A 20241-nucleotide genomic window follows, 5' to 3' on the forward strand; every position below is an offset into this window, starting at 1 on the left:
AGGCCAGACACAAAAGATTACCTCTTGTATGATTTCATTCACATGAGCTACTCAGAACAGGGAGCAGATGTGTGGCTGCCAGGCACTGCCGAGAGGAAGTGTGAGAGACAACCAAGTACTGGGTCTTGGGTTTTCTTTTGGGAAGACGAAAATATTCAGGAACTCAGTTCAGGTGGTGGTTACACAACTTTGTGAATGCACTAAATACCACAGAATTGTACACTTTAAAAATGGTTAATTTCATTTTATATGAACTTCACCTCAATTAAAAAAAACTGTTTTAAAATGGTCTATATATTTCTTAACTTTGAGAAACCACATTCTCATTTTTTCAATAGTGCTTTCAGGAGGGAATTAGCAATTTACCCTGGTGGCAGCAAAACACGTGTGTCCTAGTTTTACTATATACCAACAGCATTATGTTTGCGAAAAACACTCCATTTAACAATTCTTTCATTATTTCCTGCTCAGACACATTTCCTCATCTAAAAAAATGTGTCTTTTTGTACTTATTTTTTTAGCTCTTATGTTTCTGTTGTAGTTTGGTGCTCTATATAATAAACCTTATTCCCTTTTCTGTCCTGCTCTTTGTACATATTTTTCCCCTGTTTGTTTTTAAAGAAAAGTCTGCATTTTTTACATTGTGATACCATCATGACTATTTTTCTTTCCCACTGAATTTCCTTTTCTATTTCTAGGCTGAGAGAGTCATCCATTTCAAGAGGGCTGGTTAATATTCAATTGCATTTTCCTCCCAGTTTCTCTATGGTTTGATACATCAGAATTCTTCACAAGTTTTCTTATAGGAGAATGAGAAGTTTTAATTTCTTATTCTTAGCAGACTGATATAATTTTGAAAATAGGTACTTAAAATTGAGTTCTATGTCTATGACTTTTAAAGGAAAAGAGAGTATCTTGGACTTTAATGATAACAAATTACTCTTATTATGGACATTCCTATTATGGATTGAATTATGTCTTCCCCAAATTCATATGCTGAAGTGCTAACCCCCAGAACCTCAGAATGTGATCTCATTTAATATATGGTTGTTGCAGATGAGTTTAGTTAAGGGGAGCTCAAACTAATGAAGGTGAGTGTCTCTAATCCAGTATGATTGATATCCTACTAAAAGGAAAATTTGGACACAGACACAAGCCTAGGGAGAGTGTCATGTGAAGATTAGGGTTATGTTGCCACAACCAGGAACTACCAGAAACTAGAAGAGAGACCAAGGGTTCTTGGTCTTGATCTTGGACCCTAGTCATTGGAATTATGGTATAATAAATTTCTGTTCTTTAAGTGACCTACTTTATGGCACTTTGTTCTTGATGCCTGCCCTAGAAAACAAATACCTTTACTTACACATGTATGAATTAGTATTCATTATACATCCCTAATCCTACAGTTCTTTTATAGTATCAAGGAAACACACTTACAAGGTACATATCTTCAAAATTCTAAACGCAACTTTGAAAATGAATGACATTAAGTTAATATAACAAGCAGTGCAATTTTGCTACAAGTAGATCATGGCTTACAGCATGAATAAGTTTCTATCTATCATTAATGTGTGGGTGTAGTGTAATCCTCCCATTTCTCTTCCACAGGACTTTCCTTCATACAGTGCTTATGACATTACTTAGTTTTCTTTTAATCAGTATATTCAGTTTTCCTGTTCTCGTTTTAGAAATTCTCAGTAAGCTTTAAACACAGCTGAAAAATGGACCCTGAAATCATGCCATAGTTCCTAGCATCGAGATGGTCATCTAAATAATTCAGGATATGCTTATGTTGATTGTCATTAAAATGAAAAAAAAAAAATTAAACAATTCTCACAGGAATCTAGCAACCCCCTAAGAACACTGGAACAAACTACCACTCCTTCAAAACCTCAGTTTGGGAAAAGGGCAGTCTTTTGGGACCCTTCCAGTTGGAGAGTTTTCCTCAGAGAATGGCTCTCCCTATTGCTTCCTCTTTAGTTAATGAATTAGATTATTGGGACAGAGATATATTCCAGATGTCCTCTGCTTTGCTTTCTGTACTATTGACTTCTTTAAATCCTGGTCCTCTTCACAAAATCTGGAAGATGCTGTAATTCCATTTCCAAAGCCAGCTTTCTTGCTACCCCTGAGCACTAAACCATGAGCTGTGAAAAGAGTTTAGTTCTCATGACCTATTGCAAAGTCATATCGATATTTTTTTAAATCACTCCAGCTCAGCCAAGGATGTTAGCTGAATACAAGCCAGTCAAAGACCGACAGGAAAAGAAAGATTTGCATAAGTCTTTACTGAAAAAAAAAAAAAAAAATCCCAACAATGTAAACCTAGACTGCTGTGGTCTCACTTCCCAAAACCTCCAAAGTAGGAACCGGAAAGCCAGCAAGCCACTTCTCACGGTCTATAATTTGGAAGAGGAGAGAACTAGATTTCACAGTGTTTGGACACCTTTGCCCAACTATATAATAATCACATCACCCCCTAACCCAGATTTCTGGGAAAATTAAATTTCCTCTAAAATAAATGCAAGATTTTGCCCAAACCTGTAGGGAGGGAGGGAAGGAGGGAAAAACGGAAAAGAAGAGGGGGAGGGGAGGATAATTCAGAATAGTAAAAAAGAATTTATTCAAGGTTTACTGTGGAAATAAGTGTCACAGTTGTTAGAACATCCTAAGTTGCCTCGACCAGTGCTTGCTAGTGGAATGTGCAGACGAAACACATGCTGACTTGTTCCTTTGTTCAGTGCCACATCCTGGGACAGGATGACAGAAGCAATGTCTGCAAGCTTGGGATCCCTTATCTGCTCTCTTCCCAAGGCAACTATGGAGTCAAGATGATCCAGCCAATCAAATCGTCTCCAGCATGGGGAGACTAGAAAGAGGATGTGGCATAGGGAAAGGAAATCAATTTGAATCCTGTAAAAACTGAACTGGGTATTTTCTTTACTCTAATTTTTATGAGCATAATTTAAAAAAATCTATCTAATTATAAGACATTGTGAACATTAATGGAAGTAAACCATATATATATATATATGTGTATATATATATACATATATATAATACATGCACATACACACAAATGTTAGGGTGAGCTATTTGAAATTGCCAATATTGATCATTTTTGACATATAAAAACAGTAATTTTAAAAAATATTTTAAATATTTTATTTGACATTTTCACTTCAAAATCTTAGTATGCATCTACTTGTGACTAATAAAACAACACAATACAAAGATAAAAAAGCCAAAGCTAATTCTTTCCCCTCTTAGCCTTCTACCTTTGTTTATTCACACAGAAACTCAAATCAACATAAACTGGATAATTGACATACTTGTCCTCACTCATATACACATATGCAAACATATGTACTAGTATAGAGAAGATGCTAATGTTTGATTTAAAAACAGCAATTTCATATGGTTTGACCTAATATGTATGTAAAGCATTTTGGAGCCTGGTGTGGTGGTGCATGCCTGTAATCCCAGAGACTCAGGAGGTTGAGGCAGGAGGATCACAAGTTCAAAGCCAGCTTCAGCAACTTAGTAAGACTCTGTCTCAAAATAAAAACTAAAAAGGGCTGGGGGTGTGATTCAGAGCTTGAGCATCTTTGGGTTCAATCTCTGATAGGGGAAAAAAAAGAATTATGGGCAGTAGCAAAAATGTAAGGAGTAGTACCTCTTTGCTTTGAAAAGGGCACATGTGACACAATATGGAACATACAGGCCATAAAACTTGATGGAAGGTACAAAAGGCAGAGAGATGGTGCAAGTGGGAGAAGAGAGAATGAAAGGGTGGTGTGCCTGCCCATCCCTAGTATATATTTAGGAAAGGGTACAACAAAAGAACTGACCAAGGCACAAGGCCTGGTTTGGCATATCTATGCTTTGCTAACATCAACGCTTCCACACAAGTCATTTGTAAACTGAAAAAAAGAATAATCCCAACTTTCCAAGGCAAATTAAAAATATACCTTCATGTTGTCTCGATTTTTTTTTTAACTTTGAGGTGTTGTTTAATGTTGATGCATATCGATGCCAGGATGTGAGTCATAATATTTTGCTCATTAGTCTTTTTTTTTTTTTTTTTTTTTTTTTTTAGCTACCATAATGGGAGAGGCTAGCTCTGAGACAGGCAAGATTGCAGTTGTTTTTCAGCTTTTCAGACTTACAATGAGCAATGTTCTATCAATTTGCCACCCCCACATTCAGTCTCCTGGAAATGACTTGCCACCCCAGGTTTGTCTCCTGATTAATGGTTGAGAGCTTGACTTTTCAACTAGGTGATTTTCTTACCTGGTGGCTGGCTGGATGCCTGTGGCTTTGTCCAGTGAAAACAGGTTGACCACTAATAGGAACTGGGTCAAATGGTGAAGACTCAAGTCAGGAATGGTTTATTTATGGCAGAAAAGCAGGACTAGAATGAGGTCAGATCAATTTAGTGGATGTATTGGATTCTGACCATATGAATTTTAAAAAAAGAAAAAGTAAAAAAAAAAATGTAGCTTCTCCGTGCTGGGATGGGGGATGAACATAGGAGAAGAGGTTTAATGTAGCTTATAGAGCTATTTCCATTAAGCACATAGTTTCTTCTGGATTTGAGTTCAGGGAAATTCTTCAGCAATTTAACAATTACAGAAATTCCATATCTTTCCTACCAAACAAATATAGACCCAATGCATTGCTCAACATCTGCATGGTAAATTATATGCTGTGGTAGATGTAAAAGGGGAAAAGCCATAAGTGGAGGACATTTCATCCCACAGCACAGTGGTGCCAATTTCAGTTGGTAGAACCCCTGTGGCTTCCAGGAACCTAAAGGAAAATATTATTTTAAACTGTTTCCCCAATGTAATACAATTTCTTCAAAACAGAAACAGTGAAACATTTGACTCAATACTGAGATTCTAGATCGTGTAATGGGATCTTTATGATGAACCTTTATTTATTTTTGCTTATTTTAAAATCTTTTTTTTTTCCTGCTAGTTGGCTTACTGTTGGTTATCTCATGGTGAAAGGGATGTAGTTTATAAACTCTCTTCATTTTCACTTGGAATTTTTTTTTCTGCTTGAGATTTGAGGAATTCTACCCCAGCAATTAGGACAGGTTTACCAAAATCAGATGAGGAATACTGTGTGGAAATAACACGTCAAAGACAAATCAGTATCCACTTTGGGATGTTGATCTGGATCTGGACAAATCTGCGCCTTCTATAAGACAATATCTGCACCCCTCCAAGTAGGCCACTTTGGCATAAAGACTACTTTGAACCAGTGACAATTGAGAATTGCCCTCCTCTCGTTTGCCTAAAGGCCGGGCATAGATTTGTCAAGGTGTCCCTCTCTCCCCTCTCTAATCACGGGAGACAGCTCTAGGCTTTTATCAGACCAGAGAATGCACCAGAGTGATCTATATAATAACACTTATGCTTTTTCTTTCTCTTGTCTGTTCTCTACAAACTTATTGTGTAGTGGCACCCCGTCTTCCACAGAAAATCTTAACTAAGCTTCTCCAGAAATCTTCATCATAATTGATTTTAGGACTATCAGCAAAAGAGTCTCTCCAAAAGAGTTCAGTTTAGGTAAACTTCCTATTTTCCTGTTGCTCTATTTTACTTGGCCACTGGCCTGGAAGAAATCAGGACTCCAGGTGCTGGATGCCTCCTTACTATTTTTCCACAAACATGTATCCAGTATAGTAGTTTGTAGAAGTGTGTTTGCAAAAGCAAAATGTGATTAAAAAAAAAGAAAAAGATAAATCCTTTGACAAGGCCTCTGGCCTTGAGCTGGAGCTTCACAGAGATCTCTACATTTCTGAGATAAGAGTTAAGTTATCAATTGGGCTCCATGGTAACAGCTGGCAGGGGGAGGAAAGAAAGGGGAGAACACACTCTTCCCTTCTCAGGTGTTGTCCTTGAAGGGTTAACTTGCCCAGAACACTGAAAGAAAAAGTGCTTTTATGTGAATTTCTGCAGACTGTGAACTTCTGAGACCCTCCCCTTACATGTCCTTACATGCTGGGTATAAAGTTCTGAAACTACCTGTACTCGGGGTTCAGGGGATTAATTGATTACAGCAAAATCTGTACCCTCTGAACCTGGCTGCAGCCAAATAAAACTATTTCCTGCTATCTTCAGTGCCTTGCCTCGTCTGTCCTACAACAATTGCTCTTTTATTAAGATGCTACCAACCCCAAATTCTAACCACCACTTTAAGTTACTCATCACTCAGTGTTTTCATGTATACAGAATGCACATTAATAAACTTCTCTGTCTTTTTCTGTTGTTAAACTGTCTTGTGTCAGTTCAAGTTTACTGGGATCCTCTCAAAAACCTAGGAGGGTGCGGGGGTGGGGGGTGGGCGGGAGTTCTGGTCTTCCCTTATACTGGCCTGGGACTCTCCAACTCAAAGAAAACTTGTTCTTGAGTTACCTGTATACATTAACAACTCACAGAAAGTGATTTGGCTGATTCTTGTCCCAGCTGGATGGATGGAGCTGACCAGATGTTAATGAGGGCCTTTTGGATCTTTTTGTCTTAGTGTTTACCAGTTGATGTTCTTTCTCCTTTGACTTCCAGTCTCAAGTTCTTTCTGTGGGATATGCCTCTCTTTCTAATCCACAAATTCTTTTTTTTTTTTTTTGTACCAGGAATGATTAAACCCAGGGGTGCTTAACCACTGAACCACATCCAAAACCCTTTTAGTTTTATTCTTTTAAATTTTGAGACAAGGTTTCACTAAGTTGCTTAAGACCTTGCTAAGTTGCTAAGACTGGCTTTGAACTTGTGATCTTCCTGCCTCAGCCTAAGTCTCTGGGATTACAGGTATATACCACTGGGCTCAGAGTCCCCAGAATATTTGTTATTTTAATCTAGAAACACTATAAGGCAGTGGTAAGCCTGTGGGCTTTGGTGCCCCAAAGAGATTTAAGTCTTGCATCTACCATTTATTGACTGTGTATGTTTCTTTATCTGTGAGAAGGAAATGATAATAATAAAACCTGGTTAAGTGTAATTAAATGACATTATTTAACCAAGTTACCAAATAAGAAACAGCTGTTGTTATTATCATTCATCTTATCTAACTCTGTATTAGTGTGTATAATGCAGCATAATTGTATGAAGAGAAGTCAACAGGAAATTTTCTTAGTATAAAAGTGATTAATTTAAGGAATATTCTTTGGAAGTTGTTAACTTTGACTACTGCTGCTCCTCTTACCATCCTGCATTACCTTTTATCTTTTAATAGGAAATCAACCAATACTAGCAAGGATTGTGAAGCAGCTGTAGTATTTTCGGAGATGTACTGACTGGTTCATTGCATACTATGCCCACAGCCCTCTTTCACACATTGGTTACCATACTTTATATTGGCTATCATAACATCATTCTGGCCACCTAATTTAATTCAAACCATTGAACAAAATATAGTCATCTATAAGCTTGCCAGAAACTATGCAGAAGCAATTCTATATTGGAGAGTATCTAGATGAGTTAAGTAGATCATCTCAAAATACACCCCCGTCTACTTACCCACTCCCCCTCCCCCTCCCCCACACCCCATGAGAATGGACAGGAAAAGAGAGGGGGAGAGAGAAAAAAATTATAATTAAGAAGACAATAAGCAGACACTGAAGCAGTAAAAGCCTATAGAAACAGAAATCATGAAAGAAGAAACTGGAGGGTCAGCAGTTAGTATAGATAGTTGAGAGTTACATAGGAGAAAAGAAACAGAGGAGAAAAGATGCAGGCATCTGGCAGTGACCCTAAGCTAGTCTCTGGCTTTGGTAGAATTTCACCAGAGTTGCTGTTGGCCACCTAGAAATGCATCGAATGTGAAAAGAAGTTTTAGTGCTCTGGGAGTGCTGCCTAGGTTACTGTAACATTTTAAAGATAACATGGCCTCTGTAAACCTCCTCAAGTGTTCCTGGATAGTATCCAGTTGATCAATCTCTGGGTAAGCTAGCCTTTACATGTGGTCCTACACCACACTCCAAATCCTGATTTCTTTTTCTCCTTTTTCTTCCTTTGTCTTTCATTAGCAGATAACCTGCCAACACGTGTAAGTTTCTGTATCCAAGCATCCCGGGAGAACCTGTAACTAAACACATATTTCAGGTCTCCAACCCCATTTGAGGTTAGACTTTATTGTAAAACCCCAATCCAGGATGTATGCAAAGTTAAAGACCAGTGTGGACAAGGTCAAAGAGCCCTGGGAATGTTTCAAAACAGAAAGAACATGACATATTAATTGAAAAAGTCATCTGCTTTTCTCTACATCAGCTACACATGCCGCTTTTCTACCCCAATTCTTTTTGCCCTCTTTTCTCTGCCAGTCCATATCCCTCACCATGTATCTGCAGAACCTCTTTAAAATTCACTGCCTCCTAGAAGTGCTTCCTACACTTTTAACTGATCTGCTATTAGCTCCTGCTGCCCTCTTTTAGAATGCGGTAGAAGAATTAGTATTTTGTAAAAAGGTTTCTGGCAACTTGTTTTCCCTTGTTTTTTACTTTTTTCTTTTGTCTAAGAGATTAAATTGGCTATATCTTGTATGTCTTCTAAAATTTTAAGTACTCTGCTTCATGACTAACTGATGTTCAATAAATCTTAACTGATCTTCAGTAACGGTAAAAACTGAGGCTGATAATGATGATTGAGAATCTGCTGTTTTTTCAGGTAAGGTGCTCCTACTTTACTTTTATAATCTCTATTCCTCATATTGATATGTGTAGCCAGTATTTTCATCCATAGTTTACAGATGAGGAAAATACAGTCAGAAGGGTTAAATAATCTGTTAAAGTCATACAGCTTTTAAGTAACACCATCAAGAGCGAATTTGGTGCTTTTATTCATTAAACCAATAGTTAACATTTTCAGATACCTGTTCTACATAGGAAAATTTATGTCTCAAATAATACTCTTGCTTATAAACTTAAATATGAGTATTTATAATTGTCTACTTTTTTTTGATAATATCCTGCATGTCTGAAGATTTTTCTTGTTTAAATGGTTTTTAGGGAAATAAGAAGTCATTTTGTTTTGTTTTGTTTTGTTTTTTGTTATCTATAGTTTTTTTTTTCTGTTGTGTGTGTGATTGTGGAAAACCCAGTGGTGATTCATACATAGAAAATTTCAAAGCTTCTCCTAAAGGTATGCAGCACCCTCATCATGTCTCAAGGGCATGGCTCATTGACTCTATACCATTTATATTTTTATTCAGTTTAAGCCACAAATGCTGTCTAGAGTTGAAGCCAGAGAACATGACTCACGTTAGTGAGTACAAAGATCTTAAAGCCTTATAATTTTAGAAAGATTGTAATCAGTGTATTAAAATGATATTTATTAATATTAATAGTACAATAGCAATATTTAGATCACTAACACATTAATTGAATAAAGCTTCTTACAATTTTAACTGCATTTAGATATAGGTAACTTTTCCATTTAATCTATCCATTAACCAGGTAATTTTCGGGGAGGGGGCGTTACTGGGGATTGAACTCAGGGGCGTCGGACCACTGAGCCACATCCCCAGCCCTATTTCATATTTTATTTAGAGAAAGGGTCTCACTGAGTTGCTTAGTGCCTTGCTTTTGCTGAGGCTGGCTTTGAACTCTCAATCCTCCTGCCTCAGCCTCCTGAGCTTCGGGAATTACAGACGTGCACCACTGCGCCTGGCCTCAACCAGGTAATTTTTGAGCATTAACTTCATAAATTCAGCAGTATTATTGCAATTAGTATGTAGCTCACAGAAAAACAATTATGAATTCCAAGGATGTTAGGTTCATAGAAAACTCTCTTCGGACAACTAAAAAGAAATCTCTAAATCCCTCTTTTAATTAACTATATCTTGATCTAGGAATTACTTGTGTCATATTTTATTATGTTTGTTTTCCTTAGACTCAAATGTGTGTGTACCAAAAAGCCAATTTCATTTATATCATAGATCAAAGACCAGGTAATTATACTTTATAACAGGTAATCTGGTAAATCTGGTCTGGAATGGGAAAGGCTACCATCATTTGTCTTTTTATATCTCTAGTGGTATAACATCCTTCACCTTAAAAATCACCTTTAATTCACAACAGTTTAACGTAGACCGGAGCTATTCATAAGCAACTAACAAATTGGTGCACTAAGTTAATTTGAATAGAGAAATACACTGCTAGGCAAAAATTTGTTTATTAGAGAATCAACCCAGTAATCTGTACATTCTTGTCTATTGGGAGACACATATATGAGAAATATAATCAAGAGCAGAAGTTTTCTTAGTTTATCTGGAGACAGAACAGAAGGCCCTGCATGAATTTGAAGTAGGATTTTCTCAGCCTGGTTATTCTTTTCTCCCTCACGGAACCCCTCACAAACTGTCAGACATCTGGGACAGTTTTGAGAATGGTTGAGGAGTTAGCTACAAGCCAACTCCAAATACTTTCCTCTGATTCTTTCATCTTAAAATAATCCCATCATTTATTTCACAACTTTAAGAATATCTTTTAAATTTACCTACCCCAACAGGGCTGCAATCTTTTCACTGTAGTTTGTATTTCAAAAAGAGTATTTTGTGTTTATCTTTATAATATAAGTTCATGGATAGATGAAGATTTCCTGCACATAATTCCAGTTTTATTTTCATTGTCATGTTCATAGTTACATTTTTGGAGAAATCCTCCACTTTGGTGTCACCCATTCAAAAATTTATCTCAATTGATTATATGAAATTAATCATGAAGAATAATAATAAAGTGCTGAATTTTTAAACTGATGTATATTTTAAAAGTTGTTATTTCAGACACTGGGCCCTATGTTAGGATAATATTACTCTCACTGCTTTCTAGTCCAGTTTCTTGAATTGGAGAGAGGTAGGATGCTCTAGCAGTTCAAGGACACTGCTATGAATGTTATCAATCATTTGGGAGGGCAAAAGATAGACTGAGAATAGATGAATTTACCTAGATTTCATCAGAAAACTATCTTGGCCACCACTGTTTCTGGAAACCATTTATTCATGTAATGCCTAAGTTTTGAGGAACTTCATCCTAGTTTTTGGCATTGTGATTTGGCCCAATCACCATCAACTGACTAGATTCTATAATAAGAAAATGAGTAATGGTGTAGCAAATTGATTCAAAGTCATTAGTTTAATTTGGATTAAGGCAAAATACCCTGGGGCAAATGAAACATTAGGATAAATGCCTTATTTTTTATTTTTTTTTTTTTACTAGTTATGCAATGTACTGAAAACAGTCTGAAATCAACCAGAAACTGGCAGGTGTTGGACTTTCCAAAATGTGTAAAGTATTTACCATTTGAGCAAGAGTGGATCAAATTCAACCTCTTGCTTGATCAATTTACATACGTGTACAAGAAGTCCAATTTGCCTAATCATTTATGTTTGCCAATATTTGGAAAGTTGGGAAAGAATTTTGGCTTTGGAAAAAATTAACACATTCTTAATGGTGCTTTACCAGGCAAATGGATAATTTCCTACATGTGGATTATATTATCCTTTTTAGGCAGCAAGGTGAGTGGATCCACATTGATGCAAACTCATAACCAGGGTCTTTGGTTCATTATTTGTTGGGAAAATTCTTCCTAGTCCTATAGCTCTGTCTGCACATATCTCCATCTAGGTGTCTGGGATGGACTCACTCAGGTTGTTGGCCACTCTCTAATAAATAAAAGAGAAAGCACAAGGACCTTGTTGGTTTCAGAATAAATGCCACTTCCCTTCATTTTTTATTGGTTCTTTTTAGTTATACAAGACAATAAGATGTATTTTGGACCTAATTATAAAAATATGGAATATAATTCATTCTAATTCACTTCCCAGTACTTCCCCTTCCCCTCCTCTCTCCCTTTCCCCTGTTGGGAGGAGGGTTGGGATAGGGAAAGAGTGGAATGCATCTATCTAATTTTCCTATGTAGACATTTGAATATGCTACAGTGAATCTCACCAACATGCACATCCATGGGACACTAATTAAATGCTACTTCCCTTCTGATTGACCTCCCTTCCATTTCCCTTCCTTTTCTAATGCTCTCCTTTCTTTTGCATTCACTGATTCCTTCCTCTCTTCCTCCTTCCTTCTTCCTTCCTGCCTTCTTTCCTTCCATCAGAACACAAATTATAAGCTTTCTGCTATTAAACAAAAGTCCTCAAAAAAGCAAAATTTGCATTCTATCTTTAAATTCATTTAACAAGGAATGAAGCCTTTATTTTCACTCATAAACTGTTGCTTTGGACAAAAGAATGTGCTATACTTGCTCATTCTTGAACAGATAGAAATGTAATTGCAGTAGGGATTAAAATATATATCATATATCAGTACTTTGACTCCATAAAAGCTTAGCAAAGCAGAAGTTCTATTACCTCCTTCCAAAACCCTCCCAACATGAAGGTCTCTGTAGACCCCACACCCACCCCAGCAGTGGAGACACCAGGGTTGTGCTGATGATCTTTTTGTTCTAGAATCTTATTATCTGCTAGCTGCTATCAACCCTCTCATGTACTTTTACAGCATCAAGGCAGTGTTGTTTCTTACAGCGGTAACAGGCCCCTTTCTTGCTGTATTCCTCATTTTGCCTGCAATTTTTACTATTTAATGTGCTTTCTTTCTAGCACTATTTCAAAGAATGTTATCAACCAACTTCTCTTGAAAAAACTACAGAGACAGAAGAGAAACTCTAAACTCTTGGGACACAGACTCTAATATATGGAGGCTTGTTTTGGTCTAGAAGTACATTGCCAACTAGATTCTGAAAATGAAATGGCTAACTGGTAACTTCATCTCCAAGTAAAACTTTGGCTCATATTTCCCTCCTGTACAGTGTATAATGTTGCTCCAGCTTGCAGGATCAGTTTATGCAAATCATGTACTTATGTGTTCAGAAGCAGTTTGGGTTAATGCTCAGTATCCTGGGTTATCCTAGTCAGGGGTCTGAGATGCTAATCCTAGTGCCAATTTTATCTCCTTAGTTGTGAGGAAGTTTTTCAATGTCTTTGGGCCTGTTTTCCAATGTAACATGAAGGGATTAGTCTAGATGATTTCTGGAGGCCCAGTTTGGGGCTGTATAAATCGGTTTCCCCCAAATCACGTTCTTTTGTATTCTAAAACCAGGCTTTTTCTCTGTTACTGGAATCTTTAGTTAGTATATCTTTTCTAGGTAGCTTAACATATAGGAAAAATAATTTCGTAAATATATGATAAACAACTAATGGTTTCATTTTTTCAGTGATAATTAATTTTCAGTGATAATTTTTTTTTTTTTTTTTTTTTTTTTTACAAAAGTTAAAATCAGGATCTGGAGTTGTAGCTCAGTGGTAAAGCACTTGCATGGCACGTGAGAGGCACAGGGTTCAATCCTCAGCACCACATAAAAATAAAAAACAAATAAATAAAGTATTTTTAAAAAAGGCAAAATCAGTTGTCTCTTAATCCCAGTAACTTATTACTACATATCATTTTCCTGCAAATTTGGAGAGTTCAGAAATAACAAATAGAAAACACATCATTGGATGAAGTTGAGTCTTTTTTTCAGTGGAAGTCCAGATAATCTAGCAGGTTGAGCCTGCTCTTAATTTCTATCTATTCATTTATATATCCATTTAGCCACTTGAATATAGTGCCTAATATGAGACAAATATGTGTTTAATCTTTAGGAACATAAAAATAAACAGAAAGTATTTCTGTGCTCAACCTGAAGTACATCAGAGAGTTACTTCTTTGTTAGTGAACTTCTTTTAAAGTGAAACCTCATTGAGTTCTAGGCTATTGATATAGTTAAATATTTTAAATACTGAACATGAAACACACTTTCAAGTGTTGGAGAAAGGAAACACTTTAATATATTTTGGGTTATTTTTGGTTTTTCTTGAAAGGCAAATTAAAGAGAGTAATAACTAATTCTTCCCAATAATTTACAAACTAATGATTCCTTTACCTTATTTTACAATGTTTCCTTAATATTATGCTTCAGAACTCTGTACCACCACTTCAATCTCTTAGCATATTACTACTTGGAATGTAGCATAGGCTGAGTGTAATTTATTAGTTTATTAATTTATTAATTATCACTTCCCCTCATTTTCAATATAATTAAAATGACATTCAAATATTTTATATAAGATGGAATTTTACACCCTTATTTAAAATTATTAGTGCCTTATGGTAGTTTTCAATCTTGGATGATAATATGCAGTTTAGATTTTTAAACCAAGAGCACTTGTGAGTATATAAAAACAAAGCTGGCCTCCAGAGAAACTTTAATATACCACGGTGTAACTTAGATTTCTGATTCTATATGGAAATGAAAATAATAATCAAAAGGATATCTTTTTAAAAGTATAATAACATTTTAAATGTCACATGTGGGGACCTACTGAAATACCTGTTGTATGTATGTGTGTTGGTCAAAACAGGGAACCAAACAGCAGATCTCAATGCTGTGGGCTCATTAGCAATCAGCAGTCAAAGTTGGAGCTGGGAGACTCAATTTCCCTAGAGTTTTCTGGAACACTCCTTACATCATGATTTTCTTTGAAAGCAACCATAACAATGAAGATAAAATTGACTTTACTACAGACTTCTCGTTTTTGAATACCCTCCACCTGAAGTGATAAGCTTTCCTATAATCTTAACAATTTTACCATAGCTCTTTTTTGAGTTGTTTCTGTTTAGAACATGGTAACCTACCTCCCTTCGATGGGCCCCACAGACAGCTGCCTCATGCCTTTACTCCTAGTAAGGATTTGGGAGGCGAAGCTCACTTCAATGTTGATGAAGTCTAGACAAATTATTACCAAGGTAAAGGTAAATATGCTTTAGTGAGGATTGATGTAATCATTCAACTTGAAGAGTGGTCAAAGTTACAGAAATTTCCCATTTGGGAAAAAATTGCTTTGTCCATTTTATGTACATAAGTGGTCAAAACATTGGGCTATTCCATATCCCCAAACAGCAATTAGAGCAACGAAACAGAATGAACCAAAATGGGTTTTGAGGTCTTGGAGGGTTAAGATAACACCACACGGATTGTGTGGTGTCACTCACTATAAATAATTTTGACCTGACCCAGTTTTTCCCGCCTGTGGTGGCAAAAAGTGTGACAGTTTACCAATCAATCATTTAAACCACAGTGTGGTAAGCATATTTACAGTGATTCACAAACAAAACATAGTCATATATTCAGGTATAAAATGATGCTTTATTTCATGTTTTGCTGCTTTATTTTAGATCGCACTCTTTACAGACATTTTTGACAATTATTGTATTAAGAGGTAGGCAACATAGGCATTAAATATACTACCTACAATCTCTTTACTTTTCTATTAGAAAAAGAATGTGTAAGGCTGGGGTTGTAGTTCAGTGGAAGAGCACTTGCCTAGCATGTGTGAAGCACTGGGTTCGATTCTCAGCACCATACACAAATAAATAAAATAAAGATCCATTGACAACTAAAAAATATATTAAAAAAAAAGAAAAAGAAAACATTGTGCCATTCCAACCTGGAGCTGGCAGAGAAAATATATTTCTCATAGTAAACTAATGACCATTAAAAAAGCTTCCCATAAAAATTCCCCTAACTTGATGTGATATAGAATTAGAAGTGTGTGTGTGTGTGTGTGTGTGTGTGTGTATCAACTGCATACCAACGTTTGCCAAATACTCATTTGAAAGACTTTGATGAATTAATAAGAATTATTATATTGGGGCTGGGGATGTGGATCAAGCCATAGTGCGCTCGTCTGGCATGCGTGCACCCCAGGTTCTATCCTCAGCTCCACATACAAACAAAGATGTTGTGTCCGCCGAAAACTAAAAAATAAATATTAAAATTCTCTTTCTCTCTCTCTCTTTTTTAAAAAAAGAATTATTATAATTGACATGCTTATCATTCTTTTTCTTTTTTAGAATTTATTTATTTTAATTAGGTATATATGATAGCAGAATGCATTTTGATCCATTGTGCACAATTGCAGCACAAGTTTTCATTTCTCTGATTGTATACCATGTAGCATCACACCATATGTACAGTCATACAGGCATGCTTATCATTCTCATGCAAAGCTGCTAAATGCTTCGAAACAACCTAAAGCCCAAATTTGAATTTCCCTCATTTATTATTGCTTGAGGCCCAGCAATTGTTTTCATAGTGCCAAAATAATAGTGTCTTGGCCACCATATGTAAAGTGGAATATTCCTCACCTGACCCTTCTATTCCCTATCCCTCTTTCCTGCTCTATTTTTATCATTCTCTCTCTCTTCCTATTAGAGTGTTAGCACCATGAGGTCCAGGATTTTGATGTGTTTGATTGCTATTGTGTATCCCCTGTGCCTAGAACAGTTCGAGGCAAATGATCAACTCTTTCTTTCTCCATATTTTTTGTTGGTGCATTATGGTTGTACATAATGAGATTTGTTGTTACATATTCATACATGTACATAACATAACAATATAATTTGGCCAGTATCATGCCCCAGTATTTCCAATTTCCTTCCTCTCCTCCCTTCCCCTGGTCCCTTCCCTTTATTCCACTGATCTCCCTTTGAGTTTCATGAGATCCACCCCCTACCCCACTTTTCCTTTTTTCTCTCTAGCTTCCACATATGAAAGAAAACATATGACCCTGACCTTCTGAATTTGTCACATTTTGTTTAACACAATGGTCTCAAATTCTATTCATTTTCCTGCAAATGACATCATTTCATTTTTCTTTATAGCTGAATAAAACTCCATTATGTATATGTATGAAATTTTCTTTAAAAGGATTGGCTCTTGATAAATACCTCATTAGATGAAAGAAGAATGAAAAGTCGATTGGCTGGTTAAGGGATGGCATCTGAAACTAAATCAGGTCTGTCTGATTCAAGGCCTGTGCATTCATTCTTGTGTTAAACTCTGCCCCAGTGGTGCTTAGTCAGACTTGGTGCTGTTGGACCTTTAAGCCCCAGTGGGCTTCTTCCAACTAATGATATTAGCATTCCTATCTTTTGGCTTTCCTGGTGCCAAATTCAATATACAATGGAATTTTTAAAAATTGTGCTACGGACTTCAATTGTGCCTTGAGATCATCTCTTGTCTCTAATTGATATGATTTAATTACTTTATCTTGCATTTTAAACATTGCTTTCCCATTCATTTTGGCCTGATCTTCTGAAATGGCTTGATGCAGTTTATGAAGACCTTATATTAATACTGTTTAGAGGTGAATCCTTTCTTTTACTTCTGTCAGAAAGAAGGGCTCCTCTGATAGAATGTATGCAGGTCTTTCCCCTGTGCATAGTTACTTATTTTTAAAACTTTCTTCCACATTTTTATTGGTGCCCTATAGTTGTACATAATGATAGGATGTGTTGTTACATATTTGCACATGCACACAATATAACAATATATCTCTAGTCTCAGTTTGTGTCTGTCTGGAAGGGCTTCAGTCCAAACTCTGCTCTCCCTCATAGTGAAGGTGCCTCTAGTCATATTTGGAATTCCATCATTCAGCTTTCAATTCTTCGGACATTGGAGGTTTGTTATACTTTTAAAATTACAAACATTTTCAAGAAGAACAAAGACCACTTGAGGTTTCCAAGACTGATTGGCATTCTAGGGCAGTTCAGACAACTGAGGCTAAGGTTTTGAGGGAGGAAGAATGGGTGATAATGATTATGCAGAGATGGATTACCAATATATGGGAAACAAAAATGAAGGCCAATGCAGAGAAGAATATGTTACCCTTGCATTTGAATGGCAGAGCAGAAATTTTGTGAGTTTTGATTGTAGACATGTTTTTTAAATCTCCAGAACCAAGAACAGAAAGTGAATGATTGATCATGAATAATAAACTTTTTCAGAGCATTTAATGTAACTTAATGAATGTTGTTATGATTAGTAATAATGCAGGGAGCCAGACATTGAGTTTAGCACTTTACCTATATCATCTCATAAGAGCCTCCTTAGTGCTCTGTTTGACACAGAGGAAAAGAAAGATTTGGAGACATTAAACAAATTATCCAAAATCTGGGAGCTAATAATAAATGACAGAATTGGGACTGATGTCTCTAAGTCCAAGTCCTGTGCTCTTAATCCCTCTGTGGCTCTACTGCTTAAGGCTGGATCACTGGAGAAGTAAAACAAACAAACAAACAAACAAACAAACAAAAACCCAAACATCCATCCTAGAGTCTGTAGCTTAAATGATTCTTTCTTTCTTTTCCCTTCTTCTTCTTCTTCTTCTTCTTCTTCTTCTTCTTCTTCTTCTTCTTCTTCTTCTTCTTCTTTTTCTTCTTCTTCTTCTTCTTCTTCTTCTTCTTCTTCTTGTAATTCAGGTATTGGTTTATAATGTACCTTGCCTTTGACAGGTCTTAGTTGTTTGATCATAGTTTTCTTTCTTTCTTTCTTTCTTTTTTTTTTTTGGCCAAGAATAAGGCTCTATTTTGACTCATTGTTTTTTTTGTCTGTTTGTTTGTTTGGGGGTACTGGGGATTGAACTCCAGGGCACTTGATCACTGAGCTACATCCCCAGCTCTATTTTGTATTTTATTTAGAGTCAGGGTCTCACTGAGTTGCTTAGCATCTTGCTTTTGCTGAGGCTGAATTTGAACTGGTGATCCTCCTGCCTCAGTCTCCTGAGCCACTGGGAGTACAGGTGTGTGCCACCATGCTGGGCCTGATTTATTGTTTATCACATGAAAAAAGTTTGGAGCCCTACAAGGCCCCACAGTGCTAGATAAATATCCCAAGGAAGTTTGTGACCTTGAATTCCCAGGAGATACCCAAAGGATAGATGCTGCTGTCCATGATCCTACTACTGGGACCACCACATTTTTTCATAGTGAACAAGTACTACTAGCCAGTCGAGGTAGAAGATTTTGTTGGCAGTTCATAGTTACAGCGAATTCCTCATTTTTATGAAATATAAATTTCTGAAATTAACTATGTAGAGCATATTTCTAGAAAAGAATTGAATATTAACATCTTTTGGGGGGTGATATTTAAGATTGAACTCAGGGAAACTGTGCCACTGAATTACAACCCAAGTTCTTCTTATTTTTTTATTTTGAGACAGAGCCTCACTAAATTGCTGAGGCTAACCTCAAACTTTTGATTCTCTTGCCTTAGCCTCCCAAGTTGCTGGGATCACAGGCATATACTACAATGCCTGGCCTAAATGCATAGCATTGTTAAGATTTAGTTTGAGCTCATTCCCAAATTTGTGATACACTTGATGATGAAAACAAAACTATGAAAAATGACCACTCCAAATTCATTAAAGATGGTTTGTCTGGAACTGATAAAGTGGATGCAACATACCAATAATACAATGAGTGTTTCTGTCCTAGAAAGTGCTGTTTAAGAAAACTTTAGTCAGAATGGCAATTATCAAGAATACAAGTAACAATAAATGTTGGCGAGGATGTGGGGGAAAAGGTACACTTACATATTGCTCTGACTGCAAATTGGTGCAACCACTCTGGAAAGCAGTATGGAAATTCCTCAGCAAACCTGGAATGGAACCACCATTTGACCAAGTTATCCCACTCCTTGGTTTATACCTGAAAGACCTGAAATCAGCATACTACACTGATACAGCCACATCAATGTTTATAGCAGCTCAATTCATACTCAGATAAAGCTCATTCACATTCGATAAAGAAAATGTGGTATATCTACACAATGGAATATTACTCAGCAATAAAGAAGAATGAAGTTATGACATTTTCTAAAAAATGAATGGAACTAGAGAATATCATGCTAAGTGAAATAAGCCAGTCCCCAAAAAACCAAAGGTCAAATGTTCTGATATGTGGATGATAACCCACAACAAGGGAGGGTAGGGACTGGAAGTATAGAAGTTCATTGGATTAGACAAATGAAATGAAGGGAAGAAAGGGTGGATGGAAACAGGAAAGACAGTAGAATGAATCAGAAAATAACTTTCCTATGCTCATATACGAATACATGACTATTGTAACTCCACATCGTGTTCAACCACAAGAGTGGATCAAAATTGTAATGGATTGCACCCCATGTATGTATAAAATGTCAAAATACACCCTACTATCATGTATATCTAAAAACAACAAATAAAGAAATAAAATACAAAAGAAAAAAAAGAGGAAAACTTTAAGGTTAACTTTTAAGGATATATATAGTGTAGTTTGGGGGATCATCTCAAAAAAACTTGAGATGTTATGGCAATTTATTTTCTTACAAGACTCTGTTTTCCAAACATTATATAATAACG

The 20241-nt window shown here is 36.3% G+C and overlaps 1 pseudogene; it reads left to right on the forward strand.

Annotated features, from left to right (window-relative positions):
- The window catches only part of LOC143387590 (S-phase kinase-associated protein 1 pseudogene), a 30460-nt pseudogene that overhangs the window by 9497 nt on the left and 722 nt on the right, over positions 1-20241 (forward strand).

This window comes from Callospermophilus lateralis, chromosome 2 (assembly GCF_048772815.1).
Source record: "Callospermophilus lateralis isolate mCalLat2 chromosome 2, mCalLat2.hap1, whole genome shotgun sequence".
Taxonomy (NCBI): Eukaryota; Metazoa; Chordata; class Mammalia; order Rodentia; family Sciuridae; genus Callospermophilus; species Callospermophilus lateralis.